The sequence below is a fragment of the Phaseolus vulgaris genome, chromosome 11 (genome assembly GCF_000499845.2).
Source record: "Phaseolus vulgaris cultivar G19833 chromosome 11, P. vulgaris v2.0, whole genome shotgun sequence".
In the NCBI taxonomy this organism is placed as follows: domain Eukaryota; kingdom Viridiplantae; phylum Streptophyta; class Magnoliopsida; order Fabales; family Fabaceae; genus Phaseolus; species Phaseolus vulgaris.
This window is the reverse complement of record NC_023749.2, coordinates 13,612,116-13,625,511: the sequence shown is the minus strand read 5'-3', so window position 1 is coordinate 13,625,511 and position 13,396 is coordinate 13,612,116. Positions and strand designations below refer to the sequence as shown.

The window sequence follows — 13,396 nt, the reverse complement described above, 5'->3', positions numbered from 1 at the left end:
TGTGGATTCAGAAGGGAACAATGGAAACATAAAGAATGCTGGGATATTTTGGCAGTTGAAGAATATATGCCACAGCACCAATGTGCTCCAAAACTTGAAAAGGACCGCATAAACACTTAGAGAGCTTATGGTAAAAATTTGCCCAATATTATATGAACGGAGTTTAATGTAAGCTCAATCACCCACATGATAAGATACATCTGTGTTTTCTATCAGCAATGGATTTCATTCTTGTGTTGAGTTTTGTCTTATTTCTTCTTTATCCGGTGGATTGGCTAATGGCAACATTTGATACAGTCATCTACGAGTGAAACGCTAGCATTTTGCTCATGGTTATTAGATTATTGTTCTATTTAGTTACTTACGTTTTCTGTTATTATATTATGTAGTTAGTTATATTTATAGTTAGTATATATATATTGAGTCTAAAAAAAAAACTCGAGTCTAACTAAAACAAAGAAAAAGTTGGATTAACGCGTGATTTGGGTTGATCATTTCTTTAATTTGCTCTTTCATGTTAGAATGCGTCTGCTCTAAAACTCAGTAATCATCGACAACATTAACAGAGAACCATATTCGTATTCTGTTATCTTTGTTTTTCCTTATGCACTATTTTTGTATAGCTAGATTGTCTAGTATTTAACGTGTTTATGTTAATGAGCTTCTTGATTTTCATACCCAAAAATTTGAATCAGAGTTTTAGTTCTTATTCATTCTGCATTCATAGGTTGTTGACATCGGATCAAGATCAGTCTCCTTTATTTGTTTCTTTTATCATGAAGAAAATCTTCTAGAAAATGTTCAAGAAGATGGTTAGCACAATCAAGATTGAAAAGTTTACAAGAAAGAACAACTTCAATTTATGAGGCATCAAGATAGTGCTTTGCTAAAAGAACATGTTGTTTGGGCATCCTAACTCAAGACATTTGGAGGAGATTGTAATAAGAATTCAAGAGTAGCCTAACTCAACCCCATAAAGCCGGGGCATAGGGTTGAGGTTTGCACCCACTTATATACAATGAAAGACTCTAATCTCTAGTCGATGTGGGATCTCCAACACACCCCCTTTCCATATTACGAAGTGGACTTTAAGCCTAACTCAACCCCATAAAACCGGCTTTTGGGTTGAGGTTTGCACTCACTTATATACAATGAAAGACTCTAATCTCTAGTCGATGTGGGATCTCCAACAGACACAACTATTTTTTTTTTTATAATTTTAGTGTCCGTTTAAAACCTTTTTGTCCACACTATAATTAATATTTAATTTTGTGTTTCAATTATGTAGGATTTAGGAACACTAATAATGTCTCTTACTTGGCCCTCACTTTTTATGACAGCTAATTACAACTTTTCTTGTAGTGTTTCATTAGTCTTTTTTCTTTGCTTCAATGAGAAGCTTCAAAACTTTGTTTATAATTTGTACTGGAAAAAAAAAATTATATGTAGTATACATGTATTTTTACTTGGGTCATGTAATATACGTGTATTTGATAAGATATATGTTTTTTTTAAATTAGCCCGCTTTTGTATAATTTTTCTTTTCTGTCACGTAAAAAATTTATTTGGCAAATTGATGCAAGTAGATTGTGTGGGTTAAATATGTTAATTAGATAAATTAATTTTTGAAATTATTTTACCAACATTTTTTAAGAAAATATCAATTTAAATAATAAAATATTTGTCTACAAAAATATGCATGTCACGTGTGGGTTTATCAATTTGTAATCATATTTGGAATGAGCTAAATGATTTCAGAGAAGGAAAATGATAGTGTGACAACTCAAAGAGTTGTATACAACCCTGATGTGATAGATTTAGAAATAAATATATATAATAAAAGGTAAATTTGTAATTAAATTATATAAAAAAAAAGTATTAAAATAATAGTATTGGTAGTTGTAATGTGGTTGTATAAAAAAATGTGGTTGTCCATATATCATTGCTCTTCAGAGAAAGAAAGAACTAAATGATTTCACGATTTTATTTAGTATTTTAATGTATGTGTGGATTAAGTCCCTCTAAACATTTATTTTATTATTATTATTTCGTTCACGTAGTGTTTCTAGGTTTAATTATTTAATTTTATAATTATTATAGCGTTCCACAAATCGACACTAACTTTATTATTTTTAATATCTTGTTTACCTTGGTTGAATAGCTATAGTTTAAATAATAAATAATTTATTTTACTTTATGTAGGTTTAACTAACACTAACCGATAAAGAGTTGTGCCCCGGCTAAAACATTAGTCATCTTTTGATTAGAGTCAGTTTTTATTGGGACACTAAGCTCACACTAATTACCATTTAACGTCTTTCTTTTTAGTCTTTGCATGGTTCTTTTGAGGAGGCTATAATGTGTTGAATTCGTTAATTTTTTTTATCAAACAATGAATAAAAAATAGATAGGGATGTTTCAATCTTATAAAAAAAATTGTAGAGCATTATAACAAGACCATTCTATAAGTATTTGTGCAAGATTTTGTCGTTAATTGCATCTTAGAACTATATAAGTCTCTTTATAATTCTCTTGGTTGATATTTATAGATTAATTTCTTATAAGTTTTAATAAATTAATTTAAACTTATGATGAAGTTAATTTCAATTTTTTTAAGAATTTGTTGAAAATTTATCTAAATATACTCAAGATTTATATCAATAAGGTTTCAAATTGAAATCCTTTAAATAAAGAAAATATTGTTAAGAAAATAGTAAAAGTGATTAATTAGATTTTCAATAGAAAATGTAAATCTTTCCCGAGTAAAAGTTGGGAATATGTCATGTCCAAAAAAATATTAATGATAAAAAAAATCGAAAAGGTATTCGAGATTGGCCCACTAAAAGATAATATGTTGGATTTGAATAGAAAGATTACATGATTAGTGATTATTTTGTCTTGGTGCAAAGTTATACCTACTCTACAAAAGCACTGGTGTAGGTTTCAAAAATCCAAATCATGTTCAGGTGCTAAGGATTTTTATTTTTTATTTAAGTATGGTGCAATTTTCACGAGATGAATCCTATTGAACAGAGTCAACCAGCCCAGCTCAAGTCTCGAGCAAAGACTCTTTTGACAAGTGATACAACACAAACTAATTTAACCTCAAAACTAAACTTTGTGAGTGAAACAAGACTCCTCTCTCTTTGCCTCTCAACAACTTATGACTAAAGGCCCTAAAGCATTTCTTGGAGAAATAAAATAACAGTAAATAAACTTTGAAATTTGTCATACACATTATTATAAGCTACCATGTTCTACCTAGGGATGGTTTTGGGAAAGAAATTTTACTGTTGCAATTTTGCATCAGATTTACAAGAATAGATCCATTTTTAAAAAAATTACTTAAATGAGGAAGTTGTGTTTGAGTAGTTTGACTTTATTCTTAAGAATTCGTTTTTTCTGAATATAATTTCAATTTAAAATAAAATTTTATAAAAATTATTAGACACAACACGATTTTGGTTCAATGAAGAAAAGTAAAGAAGTCGTGCTTATTAAGCACAACTTTGTTTAATATTAATTAGTGTTATTATGTTTTTTTTTTAAATGTAAAGTTGTCATATTCTTTTATCTATATGGTTGAACAAACAAACTAGACAATTTAGTATAAACAAGACATTCTAGACTATTTCTATTAGCAAACTAGATGATTTAATAAGAACAAATAAATTAGACAATCTAGTTTTTAAACAGTCTAGAAGAACAAATAGACTAAATGGTCATTGTCTTTTATGCATTAGACGATACTCGTCTTCTTTTATCTTGATCTAGTCTTGTAGTTTTATGTTATGGTTATGCTAATCAAATGATACAATTATTCTTTCATTTATTTATTTTTTTTGTCTTTCCTTTCATAGTATCAAGAGCAGTAATGATTAATTTTAGATTTTCTAAAAATAAACAAGAAGTTTGGATTTGTATTTTTCCAATTTGTTTTTGCTTCAAATAGGTTTACAAAATCTAATTATAAAGTAATAGCAATATAGATTAGTAGAAAAAAACAAATCAAAACTTAATTTGATTTTCTTTTATAATATATATATATATATATATATATATATATATCAACTTTAAAGCATGACACTAAATATAAAAATAAAGAAATATGAGCAAGTATGATAAAGGATATTGGCAAAGTTAATTTCATCAAATCTATTTAAGATTATATAAAAATATACGAAAAATAAAAATGAATGTATTTTAAATTTTAAAGTTTCTTAGTAAAAATGTCTTTGATTAAATAATAAATATATATATATATATATATGGTATTAGATAAACTGATTTGGTATTACATACAATAATCAAAACTAAAATAATTATTTTCGTACAAAAACGAAAAAAAAAAAAACAACCATTAATTTGTAACTAAACGTGTGACTCGTCTCACTGTCGATTTTACGACAATAGTAATTATTTGTTAAAAACTATATATAGTTTTATACTTAATTATTATAGACTACTAACTATTAAAGATTAATTTTTATTTTTTTTATATTTTAGTGTTGTATTATAGACTTATAAAAGAGATTGATTAATGACAAACAAGTTAAAGTTAAAAATTAGCAGGAAAATCTAGAGAAATAATTATTATTTTTATCGACAAAAAATAAATGAAATAATACGAGGTATTGTAGGATACATCAACCCTTATACAGAGAATTGACAGAGATACTCATCTTCAAACCACCTAGCAACAATTGGATAACCAACAGGACAAACTCAATAGACTGAACCTACCTATCTCCTAGATACTTTGATTGTCTTCATACAAGTCAAGGGTTCAAGACCCATGACCAAACCTTCATGTGTGCCATGGTAAAAGTTTCTGAATGATCTAACCTTCCACCTCTGAAGATCCTCCTATTCTTCTGATACCACAATTCTCCTACAATAGTTATCCACACACCTTCCCGTATCTGATTAACACTTTCTTTGACCCCATTCAGCCTAAAACCTTCAAAATGTTTTTTTGGCTCCCTATGATTCGTCACTGCCATCCCTATCCACTCGAGCTAGGCACTTAGCACTTAGCCCACACGAGCTAGGCAACTTTGCAAGTACAAAAAAGATGAGACGTGGTTTCCTCCTCCTCCCCACACAAACAACACGTAATAGTAGTCATACCTATCCCCCTTCTAACCAAGTTTGTTTTAGACGCTATTTTGTCTTCCAGAACCCTCCAAGTTGTGAGACGTGAAGACGGTTGTGCCTTCATTCTTCAGAACTCCCCAAACACCCCCTATCCGACCCCTGAACTCCTTGTTTGAGGATATTGTATGCGAACTTGACCGTGAACGTTGTTGTCTCTTTACCTTTCCAAACCCAAGAATCCTCCTTATCCATCACACACCTTTGTTCCCCCATCACTTGCATCAGTTGTTGTTCCTGCTCTTGTTCCCATTCAAAAAGATTCCTCCTCCATTTGATCTTGAAAGTCCACTCTAAATTTTGTGACCTCTCCCCCACCTACCAAATAGACGAATCCTTATTTGAACAAATAGAGAAGAGTCTTGGGAATGCATCTTTGAGATTCGAGGTGCCAGTCCATCTGTCCTCCCATAGCCTTATCTCCCTCTCATTCCCCACCTCCTAGGAAAAGGTATCCTCAAAATTGTCTTTCCACTCTTCAGAAGACCAAACCTCCTTCAAATCCCTCCACCAAAGAGAATGAATGTTACTTTTCCTTTGGCTCCTACGATCCCTCCATCATCCATATTTTGAGTCCAGGACTTCTTTCCACAAACCCGTCTTTTCACTACCTAAACGCCATATCCATTTTCTCAACAAGGTAACATTGAACCGCCTCAGCCCTCCTTCCTCTTTTGACTCACACACCTTCTTCCACGAGGCCCACGCGATTTTCCCACCTTCCGTACCCCATCCCAATAAAAATTCCTCTGCAACCTCATTATTTCCTTCATCACCATAATCAGAATTTTAAACAAAGACAAATAAAACAAAGGGAGAGAAGATAACACTGATTTAATCAAACAAAGTCTTCCTGCCATGGAAATGGACTTACCTTTCCATTTACTTAACCTTCTTCTAACTTTTCCCGCCGCCTCCTTCCAAAATTCCTCTACCCTCCAAGAACACAAACTGTTTAGAGTCTATAACCTTATGCAACACTTTCTTCAACCTCATAGACAAGATCTTGGCCACAATTTTGTATAGACACCCAATCAACGAAATGGGTCTAAAGTCCTTTAGGTGTTGAGGGTTATCAACTTTAGGGATCAAAGAAATAAAAGAGGCATTTGTCCCCCTTGGCCATTTTCCATCGAACTCAAAATTTTGCACTGCTCTCACGATGTCATCCTTAATCTCCTCCCAACAAAACTTAATAAACTCGAAATTGAAGCCATCAGGACCCGGACTTTTGTCGTTATCACAACTCCACACAACCTTTTTAACCTCTTCTTCTGAAATCCTTCCTACCAGAAAGACATTATCTTCATCAGTAATTCTGTTGAACCTTATATTATCTAGCCTGACTCGCTGACCTATTTCTCCTAAAAACCTTTCCTCATAAAAAACTCTGATTTTCTCCTTCCCCACGCCTTGATCGTCATACCACTGCCCCTTATCTCTCAGACCGCACAAGCTATTCCTCATTCTTCTCCACTTAATGACCGAATGAAAGTAATTGATATTCAAGTCCCCCTACTTCAACCATCTAAGACGAGTCTTCTATTGTAGGATAATGTCCTGATGAAGATTATTTTGACTTTGTTCAGATAAAAGCCACCTTCTCGCTTCCCTTCCACCCTTATCCAGCTCACTTTCGTCGTCCATTGCATCAAGTTCTTGTATCCTCCTCTGAATATCCTCCCCCTACTGGAAGGCATTGCCTAAGACATCTCTATTCCATGTTTTTAGATCAGATTTCAACTTCTTCATCTTCTTTTTACACACGAAAATTCCACCTCCTTACACCTCATAACTTGCCCACTTATTGCAAACGAAATCCTTAAACCTGTTATCTTTATGTCAAACATCCAAACATCTGAACGGTTTCAGACCCCAATCTAAAACAAAAGAATCCAAAATCAATGCACAATGATCGGACACCAACCTGTCTTCAATCTGATATCTACAACTCGGCCACTTATCTAGCCATTCCTTCGACACTAAACACTTGTCGATTCTGCTCTTTATCAGGCCATTTGGTTTGTACCACATATACTTTCTTCCCCTCATCGGAATATCAAACAACTTAGTGCCTTCAATGAAATCGTTAAACCTTCTCATTTCCCTTCGATAATCACCATCTACTCTCGCATTCCTTCTTTCCTCAGCTCTCCTAATAGAGTTAAAGTCCCCTGCCACACACCATGCCTTAAAATTTGTCACCCTTCTCCTTTCCCGAACCTCATCCCACACTACTCTTCTTACAGACAAATGACCAGAGTTGTACATATTAACAAAGGTAACCTGTGAAGCATCTCCTATCCTCCATCCCCCTTCTGAAATAATACTATAGTTATTCCCATTAAACGCATTGTGGAGGAGAAAACATTTTTTCCTCCACATTATCAACACCCCTCCGAATTTATTGTCGTTCCCATTTTGTACCCATTCAACCTCATTTGTGCCCCACATTTTGAAAATCTCTTCCATTCCCATCTCCTGACACTTCGTCTCTTGTAAACATCAACGTTTATTTGTTCTTTCTGAATCAATTCATGTAGATACTTCTTTTTATTGTTTCCCTCTACGCCTCTTATATTCATATTAATGATCTTCATCATCGGATAAGTTGTTCTCCACCCTGCTTGTGCTTCCCCTCCTAAAAGCTGAATTATCTCTTAACTCCATAGCATGTAACCGACCTATAATGTTGTCCTTTTCTCCCGAAAACGAGAAACCCAACTCCTTTCGAATACTCCAAATTCTCAGAGCCTCAGAATGCTCATCATTCAACCAGAACAATCTATCACAGTTCTCAATCACACTGTCAGATAAATAATTGATAAAACTTTGAGTGTCTAACCTTACACCTCAGTGTTTGGATGGCAAATTCTTCAGTTGAAGGACCCATGATGACGATCTCCTCCTCCCCACAACTGAACTGAGCGGTCCTCCACCTCTAGCGTTGCCTGCGCCACTGCCTTCAACACCCTATCCCTTGATCGCGTGGTGATCAAGGGTGTTTCTTCCACAACGACTGGCAGGGACTCCGCGTTGCACCCATCTTTCCTTCTCTTCTCCGACGAGCCAACGCTACCCAACCCTTTTTGCATCGACAATGTCCCCTCGCACTCCAAACCAAGCTTCGCGGATCCTTCACCATCGTAGACGCCGAAGAAAGAGAGAAAATGCATGTTTCCAAAGGTACCCTTTCTCTCTTTGCCAAGAACATCTCTACCATTGTCGTCCACCTTGCCGATGTTGCCATCATCCTTTATCTCGTTGTTGTCGCCATCCTCCAAACCGAACGGCCCACCTTGTGCGAACTTTGCTTGTGACACCCCCCTAACTGTTCTTTTTCCATTTCTCTTGGGTCCAAACCCAAAAAAACACTAAGTGCACATCCATCTCTTGTTTGGGCCTTGTTCGGTCCATCTACAATTAGGTTAAACTCTTTTTTCCCCTCACTAGTCGTTGCCTCCCTCTTACTAACCCTAGAGATCAACTGTGCTGACCTATGTTCAAAGCACACTATGTCCTCTTCCTCTTTCCTGTTGCAGCCCTCTTGTTCCTCTAAAAAGGGAAACCTCCTTGCACACCTAGAAACCCTACCTTTATTCCCATTGTCTTTGCACGCGCCTCCTTCAAGCGTTGTCACCTCAACCACCAGGAACCTTACAAACGATTCCTCACCACCGTGCGCAATTGCATCCATAAGGCCATCTAGATCGGAACCCTTAGACTCAAGAAACTCCTTTTCAAACCTCCCTTTCGAGCCCTCATCCAACGCTCCTTTGCGCTCCACCCCTCATATACGTTGATGGTAACCAACGCATGTATTCGACAAGATGGATTCCTCTTTGAAGACAACTTGGCACATAGAATTGTTGATCCTCAAGTTTTTCACCATGTGAAGATCTCTTCCAATAGGGGTTCTTTCCCGCATCCTTACGTACTCGAGCACGTCTCGATTTTTCGTTGCATCATCAACCTTTACCAACGTCCCTACTTGAGCTGCGATTTGGCAAAAACAAGAAATGTTCCAGAGTCTTAAGGGTATGTGTTAGGTTTTCGCTACAATAACACTAAGACCTAAAAAACTACGAGAGATAGGATTCTAAGAAAAGGGAAAAACTCCCATTCATTGCACTGGTATTAAAATAGGGTTTGGGAAAGGTCACAATGAGCCTTCCCTTTAAGCCACATTACATTAAAACTGAAAACAATTAAATTGAACATCCTTTAGGCCCATTAAACCAAGAAGTCTTTCATCCATCTAGGTTTACTAATCTGACGTTTGGGCCTGTTGGTGTTGTTGGACCCTGGTGTAACATTACCATCTGCTGGCTGAGGCACTTTGTCCTCAAAGTGAGTCTGATGTCCTTGTTGGGCTAAGTGGGGTTGTTGGGCTTATTGGTTGGGCTTAGCTGTTATAGGAATTTGGTGAATGTGTGGGTTTAAAGGTTTGGACATAGGTGCATGTATTGTTGGACCCGGGTTAGGGTTTTCTACGTTTGGGGTATTAAGGGGAGTGGGTGAGGCACGGGGCTCGAGGGGTGAACTATTGTGGTTTACAGTATTAGGTTTGGGGACATGTGATAATGGATTATTATGAGGAGAGTGTGAGGCACGAGTTTCTAGGGTAGGCTAGTGTGATTTAATAGGTTAGGTGTAGTGGCATGCATGCAAGAGTTATGAATAACATTACGTTTAGTTGGGGCTTTATGAAGATTAGGTGAAGTGTGGGGCTCAAGACTTGGACTTTTTTAAAAAGCTAGGAATAGATGTGTTGGCCTATTTTGATTGGGCGGGAAAGACGGTGTAGTCAAACGATCATGTGCGGTTTGTATTGGGGAACTTAAGGGGGTAGTTGAGTTAATTTCTGTGATGGAGTTTGGGTTTGGGGAAGGGTAAGGTGTTGGTCCTCAGAAAAGCCGAATAAGTGAGACGTGAAACACTAGGTGGATGCGAGATGAGGGAGGTAACCGGAGCTCATACGCAACGGTGCCTATGCGACGGCTGATTTGGTATGGTCTCAAGTAGCAAAGAGATGATTTTTTGACAGGGGCGACGCTCCACAAATTGTTGGTGGTATTGCTGGAGAATCCAGACCTAATCATCTACGTTGAACATGCGGTCTGAATAGTGCCGATTTGCTTGGTCGCACATGCGTTGGCAAGTTCTGCGGAGGTTATGTTTGAGAGCGTGCAACACTAAGGTATACTATTGTAGCAGATACGAGATGGTGGTACTGGCCCAAGGCATGTGCAACAAATCAAGGATGGTGGGAGATGGACGACCGTATAAAGCATGGAAGGGGGACGTGCCAATAACCAAGTGATGCGTCGTATTGTGTCATAACTCTGCGAGGTGGAGGTATTGGTACCACGTGTGCGGGTGGTCCTCCATGAAACGTCGCAGGTAAGCTTAGAGCCTTCTATTTAAAACCTCTATTTGCCCATCTGTTTATGGGTGATAGGTGGAGCTAAACTTTAATGTTGTACCCTGAACTTTGAATAGTTATCTCCAAAACATGCTAACTAAGAGTGGATCGCGATCTGAGACGATGGTTTTTGGCATTCCATGAAGGCGGAAGATCTCCACTGCAAAGCGCCTTGCGAGTTGTTGCGCCGTGAAGTGTGTGGGAAGAGCCAGAAAATGAGCGTACTTGGTGAGGCGGTCATAGATGACCCAAACCATTGTGTAACCCACAAAGGAAGGTAAATAAGTTATGAAATCCATAGATAAATCTTCCTATACTTGTGTTGGTGTCGGTAGAGGTTGAAGTAACCCTTGAATTTTTTTTACCATGTATTTATTTCTTTGACAAGTGACGCACTGCTGGAGAAATTGTTTCACATCCCACGTCCATCCCGGCCAATAAAACGAGGCAGCAATTTGGGCGAGGGTAGGCTTGAGGCTGGAATGACCATTTGTTGGGGACTCATGCATTTCGTGAAGGATCTTTTCTCTAAATTTATTGAACGCTGATTGGAACAGTTGGTGTTGAACAAACAACATCCCATTGCGGACTGAGAACAAATTGGGTTGTTGTTGACCGTGAGTGCAAGATTGGATTAACTGGGCACCTTCCGAGATTTTGAAGAACTGTTGTAACTCTTGAAATAAAAGGGGGATCGGCGAAGACAAGGCAAGCAGCCATGGAGGTATTGGTGTTCCTTGGCGAGACAGAGCATCAACCACTACATTTTGTTTTCCAAGTCAGTATAAAATTTGAAAATCATACCCTTGTAATTTTTTTGTCTATCTCTGTTGTTCTGGCATTTGAATTGTCTGTGACAGTAATGTATGCAAACTTTTTTTATCTGTGAAAATTTTGAAGTGTTGGCCTAGTAAGTACTGACGCCATTTCTTTATTGCTTTTGTTATTGCATACATCTCTCTTACGTACACAGATGACACTTGGAGTCGTGTTCACATCTTTTTGCTGAAGAACGAAAGTGGGTGATTGTTCTACCTAAGCATTGCCCCCACGGCCACTGCAGATGCATTTGTCTCCACTACAAAGGGTTGACTGAAATCTGGAAGGTGTAGTGTAGGAACCTTTGCAATTTGTAATTTCAATACGGTGAAAATTGTATTAGCAGTCACAGGCCACATAATTTTTTGTTTATGAAATAAGTCGGTGAGAGGAGTGGCGTAGTGACGAACAAATTTCCTATAAAAGTCGGTGAGACCGAGAAAGCCCCTTAGTTCCGTGAGTGATCGTGGCTGAGGCCAGTTATGTATGGCAAAGACTTTTCTGGGTCAGGGGCAACACCACTAAGTGAAATGATATGACCTAAGTAATTAATTTTAGTGGTTGCAAAATTGCACTTAGTTAACTTCACAAAGAATTGCTTAGTTTCTAAGAGATCCAGAATAATCTGTAAGTGAGTAATATGATCTTGCAATGTAGGACTGTAAATTAAAATATCATCAACAAGGCTAGGACAAACCGTCTTAAATAGGGTCGAAGAAGATCATTCATAGTTGCTTGGAATGTAGAGGGTGCATTAGTCAAGCCGAATGGCATGACTAAAAATTCTTAATGTCCATCAGTGGTTCGAAAAGTTGTCTTGCGGGTGTCTTTTGGGGTGAATCAAATTTGGTGATACCTTTAGTATAAATCAATCTTAGTGAAAATTGTAGTTGAACCTAATTAATCTAGCAAATCATCGATGGTTGGTATTAGAAAGCGGTCACGAATAGTGGCTGCATTTAAGGCTCTGTAGCCAACACAAAAACGCAAGGTACCATCTTTCTTTTTGATAAGGAGGACAGGGGAGGAAAAAGGGTTGTTGTTGGGTTTGATGAAACCATCTTGCATCATTTCCTGAATGAGGTTAGTGATAGTTTCCTTGTGGGAGTGTGGGTAGCGATACAGTTTAACATTGACCGGAGGTGTGCGTGGGAGGAGGGGTATGTGATGGTCATGTGGTCTAGGTAGGGGTAGCCCGTGGGGTATTTCAAAAATTGTGTGATGTTGAAGGAGAATGGCTTGGATGGGGAAAGGTAAGTAATACAATGGGGAAGATGGGCTTTGTAGGTTGCTTTCTAACTGGCTTAGGGATGATGATGGGCTATCAATTGACAAGAGGTGGAGGGATGCAATGGAGTTAGTAGAGAGATATTGACAAAACTAGTGGCAGGTTGTTTGTGTGGGTGTAGAAGTGGTTGCGGCTTGTAGAGTGAGGGGTTGGTTGTGGTAGGTGAAGGCGATGTTAGGGATGGAGAAATTTGCCTTAATAGGTCCTAAGGTACGCAACCAGTCAATACCTAACACTACCACAACTCTTTCAATGGGTAAGAGATAAGTCGAAGTTTGTAGTGAAATGTCAACAGAAGGACAAATGCCTTGGCATTGGATAAAGGCACCATTGTCGACCATCACTGACAGGGGTGGGCTAGGTTGAATGGGTAGGTGAAGGTGGTGAGCAATACGTGGTTGTAATATATTATGGGAGTTGCTAGAGTCAACAAGAACAATTATTGGAAGGTTGTGAATTATTCCAATGAACTTCAGAGTTTGGGAAGATGGTTCCTCCAAAGGATCTAGGGGTGGGTCTAGATCATCCAACAACAACAGGAACAGAGAAGGTGTGCATTTGTGTCCTAGGGTATATTTCTCGTCGCAATTATAACATAAACCCTGTACGCGACACTCTTGTAGTTGAGTTGGGGTGAGACATTTAATGGGTAGGGAATTCTTTGAGTGGTGGTTTGGATTGGCTATTGTGGGTGATGATTGGGAAGAATT

The 13,396-nt window shown here is 37.4% G+C and overlaps 1 long non-coding RNA gene across 1 annotated transcript; it reads left to right on the top strand.

The window, feature by feature from the left end:
- Positions 1–10,005: 10,005 nt before the first annotated feature.
- LOC137810627 (uncharacterized) lies at positions 10,006–11,811 on the top strand. The gene is made up of 4 exons (XR_011080937.1): positions 10,006–10,557; positions 10,657–10,856; positions 10,968–11,357; positions 11,553–11,811. It is a non-coding gene; the product is annotated as an uncharacterized lncRNA (long non-coding RNA).
- Positions 11,812–13,396: the final 1,585 nt, after the last annotated feature.